This window comes from Podarcis bocagei (genome assembly GCF_964188305.1).
Source record: "Podarcis bocagei genome assembly, chromosome: 9".
NCBI lineage: Eukaryota > Metazoa > Chordata > Lepidosauria > Squamata > Lacertidae > Podarcis > Podarcis bocagei.
The window spans coordinates 55146535-55152772 of NC_138134.1; positions in this window are offsets into that span (position 1 = coordinate 55146535).

Here is a 6238-nt window from a genome sequence, read left to right on the forward strand (position 1 = left end):
CAAATGACAGCTTGAATGGAACTGCCCTCCAATTCTTTACCCTTGCCTGGGTGTAAGCTCCTTCATGCTGGGTGGGGCTTTCTTCAGAGCAGATATGCATCAGAAGTGAATAAGTTTTGCTTCCCACTGATTTACAGCAGCTATAGTCAGCTTATGCTGGCACTTTGCAATACTCCGGGCTCAGAAATACACGTGTTGGCAGCTCACTAATGCTCATCCCAAATATGAGGCTAGGGTTATAGACCCAAACATTCTTCTCCAACTCAGCTTTGAATCAGCCTTTCCACTCAACCACCTTTCTTCCTCTTATATGCTTCATTGCTGCTTTCTTTTGTGTATATTGAATTTTGCAGCATTTGGCTTCATTGAATGTCCACAACTTTTAGCGTTAGTATGATATAATTTTGCCGTAAAGAAGCGAAAAGAGCAAGCACAAGTATTGGCGAGGCGACAAGCAGACTGCCAGTTTGTGAACCCGTTGAGGTTTCCAAACAGAGGCAAGCCTATGCATAACACATTGCAGTCATCAAGCCTGGATGTTACCAAAGCACAAAGACCAGATAATTATTTTCACCCATACAGGAGGCTGGATGCACTGTGAGGGTTATGCACATTTTGTAATGGGAACAGGACTGGGATATGTTTGCACACATAGAATGTTCAACATGCACAAACAGAGAAAGTGAATACCTTCTGCTGTGGGCATGGTCCAGCACTTGAGCTCCATCCATGCAAGCTGGATTTCCTCATTGTCAGGAGCAGTGGAAATGGACTCAACAGCATCTGTGGGAATGGTTATTACTAGAGGCCCACTCCCCTAGCAATAAAAGTCCCATATGCACACGGACTAATGAATGAGAGCCAGAAGTTCCCATGGAAATAAACGGGATTGCAATGCTCAGTTAACATTATTTGGATTGTGCCTATTATGTGGCAATAAATCCTACTGGTAGAACTGATAGCTTGGACTCATATTGGCACTGGCAGTAGTGCCATGGTCCACAGTTCTAAAGGCATTGCAATCTGAATCAATGGAGTGCCATGCATAATACTTTCTCAGGTCTATAGCCAGAGATGTATGGTAGGACTTCTTCTAAATGGTTCCGAGGGGTTTGTTGTTGGGACCAACCATCTGAGATAGGTGTCACTTCCTTGTCACTTTGTTTGGAGGGGGGCATGCAAGGGTTCACTGGTGACGAAACCGCAGTCCAGAAATGGGGAAAAGCACAGCAATTTTGAATAGGAAAGAGTGAAACTGCTTGCTTTTGGCAGCATTCCCAAAAGACTCTTCCAAAACAACTGATCGCTCTCACACCAAAGGAGTCCATTTACGTGATCTTACAGTGAAGTACGATGCATTTGGGCACAACAATGAGTTATATTCACCAAATGCAGGCTTGTGTTTTCAGTTGTTCCTTCGTGACTGGAACGTGCCTTTCTCCATAATTTATGTTGTCAGATGTCTGTCCTTAGTGATTAGTACCTCATCCAAGTCATAATTCAGATCTATCTGACATAAATATCATGCACAACATGATGGTTTGGTTTCCCCCAGAAAGCAGAAACTTCTTTTGGAGGCTCTTTGCTCAGAATAAGGATTTGAATCACTGGAAAAATATGTGGATCCTAAATCCATTATTTTGAAGTGTTATTTTTGGACATAGTCTCTTGCCACTTAGTTATGGGAAAGAGTGATTGGGCGGGGGGTATTGAATGATGTCAATAAATTGCACTTCTGAATTCTAATACGTATAGGGAAATCACAGCCCCTCTACCATAGCCTGCTAAAAAGCAGCTATATTTTCCTCAACTTCCTTGTGTGGGAAAGGTTGATAAAAGGAGCAACTGTCTCTATCCACCCCATTTAAGTATGCTGGGAAGCCATGAGTTCCCCAGTGTCCTTTCAGTCCAGCTTTTGTTCTGGGGTTGATCTTGTGGTCTTGGTTGGTCAATCTCCATCCAGAGATTGAAAGAGTGGCATTGCGCTCTATTGATCCTGTTATCTGCATGCTTTTATGTTCCAAAATGGGAAATTTAGGGGCCAATCTTATGAAGAGATCTTCTGGGATGAGTAGCTTTGGACGCAACAGATCTCTGGCTCAGCTGGTGTTAAGTCCCTAACCAGTGTGGCCTTTGGGCTTTAGAATTTCTGCGGCACCCTGTGTGATGCCAAAATTCAGCGCACCCCTGACTCTCACCTTTCGTTGTTCATCATTGTTGCAGTGCTCTTGTGGTGCCCTCTTGGCTCGGCACCCAGTGCAGGTGAACCACTTCCACTCCCTTAAATTTCCCTCTGTCCTAACTGGCACAGCCCAAGATACGCCAGCATAGCTTGCTCAGCTGGGCTTCAACTGGCTGAGTGGAAGCCAGTGGAAGTCCTCCAAAATGGGCATTCTGGGGGTGTGGCATGGGTGCCACCAGAGTGGGGGTACTTAGGCTAGATCCTAAACCCATTCAGCTTGATATTGTAACCAGGCAATCTGTCATAAGACTATTTTAAAGGCTTGCTTTCCCTCTGCCAGGTTTGGGCAGAATATAAGCAGCTCTGCTGCTGAGCAGAGTTTGGATCTGGATGTAGCTTTAGCTTCATTTACACCAGCTTCTGGTGCACCAGATCGCTCCCTTTATCTGGGAGAGCGTAAATTGTAAGTTTTAGCATACAAAGCCTTTTGTATGCTTCTTATAGCTCACCGATCAATCGTGTACTTTAAGGTTTTCTACTGATTTTGCTGTCAAAACATTTGGTTGAAATGTAGCAAGTTTGGGAGTTTTCCAATAAAAGCTTAATTTCTCCAGCATATGGGTGAAATCTCACATTACATGACTAGACTTCTGCTGGCTCAATGAGAGCTTCCCTTCCTTTCCTTTCCCCTTCGGCTCCCTATCCTGCAACCTACTCTGGAGTAGCCCGAGGAGTAGATTTTGAGGGCATGTGAGAAGCAGAGGGAAAGAAGGGAAACTCCCATTGAATCCGCCATCATTTAAAGTTTTAAACAAGCAAACAAAAAAGTTAGGTGGTATGCAGTATGATCACATCTAGAACACATGTCTTTAAGCCTCCTTTGGGTTCCATTGTCCTTACTCATCTTTTTAATGGAGGGTTTCTTTCTTTCTGACCAGCAAAAGGCTCCAAAACTGAAACAAAGCATGGCATTTATGGCTCACTTAACATATGACCTCTAGTCTTTTTTGTAGATTAATATTACAGAAGGGACTTACTAGAGATCAGATCTCACTTTCATGCCCAGATTTTGCATCCCTGCACATTGGAGCCCCTGCCAATAAGTACAAAAGATAGAACAGTGGCCTAGAAGATGGACTTTAGCAAAATGTTAGTAAGATAAAACTGTTTTCCCTCCCCTCTGCAAGATCTTCATGGAAAATAAGTTTTTTTCAAGCAGACTGCAAATCCACTGAAGCAGTGAAGCAGATAGCCCAGTTTTAACTTGAAGGTTTGGGCATCGCTTGAAATAACTTTGGTTCACATTCATATGCTTTCAACCAACCTTAGAAACTTCAGCAGCTGCTGATAGTCCTCCCTAAATGTTCCTCAATGGAGAAAAATGGGTTATTTATTTATTTGCTACTGCTGTCCATAAAAAACCCCCAAGCAGGCTATAAATGTAACACATAACACATAAAAATAATTAACATAACAAATAAAAAGGAAAAATTAATTAAAGTATTTTTATCTGCTCTAATCCGATGTTATTGTCATCTGGCTTCCTTGTTTGTGAATTAAAACCCACAAGTTAAAAAAAAACGGAAAGAAAAGAGCACAAACAAGGCTGCAAGATGAGAAAGAAACCAGAAAAGAGCAGATAAAAATAGCAGCTAGATAAAAACACAATTAAAATCAAATTAGATTCAAAATGCAGAGTAGCAGAACAACAACAACAACCCATTAGGCCAAAATGCCTGTTTAAATAAAAGGGGTTTTTCTTGCGTAGTCTCCAAAGATGCATCTGATGCTGACAGGAGAGATAGTTAGATAGAGAGATGGGCCTCTCCTCAACACCTGGGCAGATGGAAGTAGTTCTTCAGATGGCCCAATCCTAAACCTAGATTTCCACAATTGTAGTCCGTAGACTGCCAGATGTCCATGAGTTTTGTGGAGGTGGTCTGCAGGATGTACGGTACACATTAAATGCACAAATTCAATTTTAATTGTAATTTCACTGCTTCTTTTGTTTCTTATATTGTATTATAATTAGGATTTTATGGAATGCAGACTGTAATCAATAAAATACGATATAAGAAAAAAAGCAGCAATTAAAATACAGTTTAAAATTGTACAGCATCTAGCACATTCCAGCTGGCTTTTTCAGGGCCATGATCTTGCACAGCATCCTAAAATGCACATTTTTGGGTGCTGTGAGAGCACAGCCCTGGAAAAAAGTGTGTCTTTTGGGCTCTGTAACCTCACACGGGTCATGTGACTTGCACAGGAGCATGGACGGGAAGACACATCTTCCAGTATTGGAACTCAACAGGTTGGAAGGTATGCAGTCATCGTAAAACAGTGCTAGATGAACTAGCTAGATGAACCATTTGTCTGACTTAGTATGAAGCAGCGAGTTTCCTATGTTCCTGCATCTGACTATGAGCTAATTCTAGGAGGCTACACAGGGTGGCACAAGAGGCTTAATGCCAACACTGCAAATAATATTTTCCAGGGACAGTCCTGGAATTACAGAAACCATCCTGGTTTCTGATTTGAACCTGGAATGTCCCGCTTTTCCTTAGGACGCCCCTATTTTCATCAGTGGAATGTTGGAGGGTATGGAGTTATGCAACCCCTGAGCCAAGGACACACCTGAAGGCAGCCCTGTATAGGGAAGTTTTTCAATGTTTAATATTTTGTTATGTTTATAAATGTTGGAAGCCGCTCAGAGTGGCTAGGGCAACCCAGTCAGATGGGCGGGGTATAAATATGATGATGGTGGAATTGGATGTCCCTATTTTCATCGGAGAAATGTTGGAGGGTATGATAGCGCCGTGTGCAATCTACACTGCAGAGCTTTTCCAGATCACATCAACTAGCCAGCCGCTTGCAGTCATGTTTTTGTTTCCACAGGGAAAGCCCACAGCAATATTTGGAAGGGCTTCTTAAGAGCAAGCGGCATTGGCAGAGGTGCCAACCAACTTTCATAGTGGGTGGTCCATTGTGAAATCCCCCAAAGGCTTAGGATTTTGAGCTTCCCTGGGCCTCCCGGGTAAGATCAAGTGTTTAAAATATTTTACGTGTAATCCAAGACCCAAGACTCTGTTTTGCAGGGAAAGGCAGGTTGAGATTTAACTCTTGTTAGCTCAGATGTTTTCATGTGAACAATTTAAAGAGCCTTCAGCACCTTTGATTTCCACTGAACTGCATGCCCAGTGTTCCGCCACCCCAACAAGTATAAACTTTCATTCAGTCCTTCTCTTCTGTGAGGAGGCCAAAGGAAAGTGGCTGCAGCACCGCCTATTAACCTGTTTTGTGTGTGCTTGGAGCATAAATGCATACAAGCTGTCAATTTATTTTCTCATCCTGGCCTTTGGGGTTTTATGAATCATCATCAATACAGTTTCATATGAATTTATGAAACTACCTTACTCTGAGTCAAGCTAGTTATGCTGTCTAGACCTGAATTGTCTGACAACCTCTCATATCCATTGTTTGTGTGAGGTATGCCTTAGTCTGTCCTCTAGGTCAGCCTTAAGGCAAACCTAACTCTGTCCAATGCGATTTCATATGTTTCTGGGTATTGGTATTCATGAGTTTGCTATTGTCAATTCACAAATTCCATTCAGGATACGTTTTAGCTATTACTGACTCAAGATCTGGGTGAGGTTATCCAATTGAAAATATAGAAGGGATAATTTCCTGCGCTTCTTGTTTGCATACCTATGAAGATGCATATGTTGGCATTCATCAAAGATTACTTGATTATACACTCAATAGTTTGAATGCATGGATGTGGGTGCATTGTCCATATACATGTTTTCATGTTTCATGCTTTGAATTTCATGTGCATTTGGGGGGAAGTGGGAGACAATGCCAAATGAACAGTGGCATATATTATGATTATTGTTTAGCCAGTGTGATGTAGTATTGCACTAGGATCTTTTTTTTTTAAAAAAAGTTTTTATTATTAAAATAATTCAGCATTAATGCACACATATTGTGAATATACAAGCATACAAACATACATTTCATACAATCCTTTAAAATGTTCAAACATACCTACACTCAATC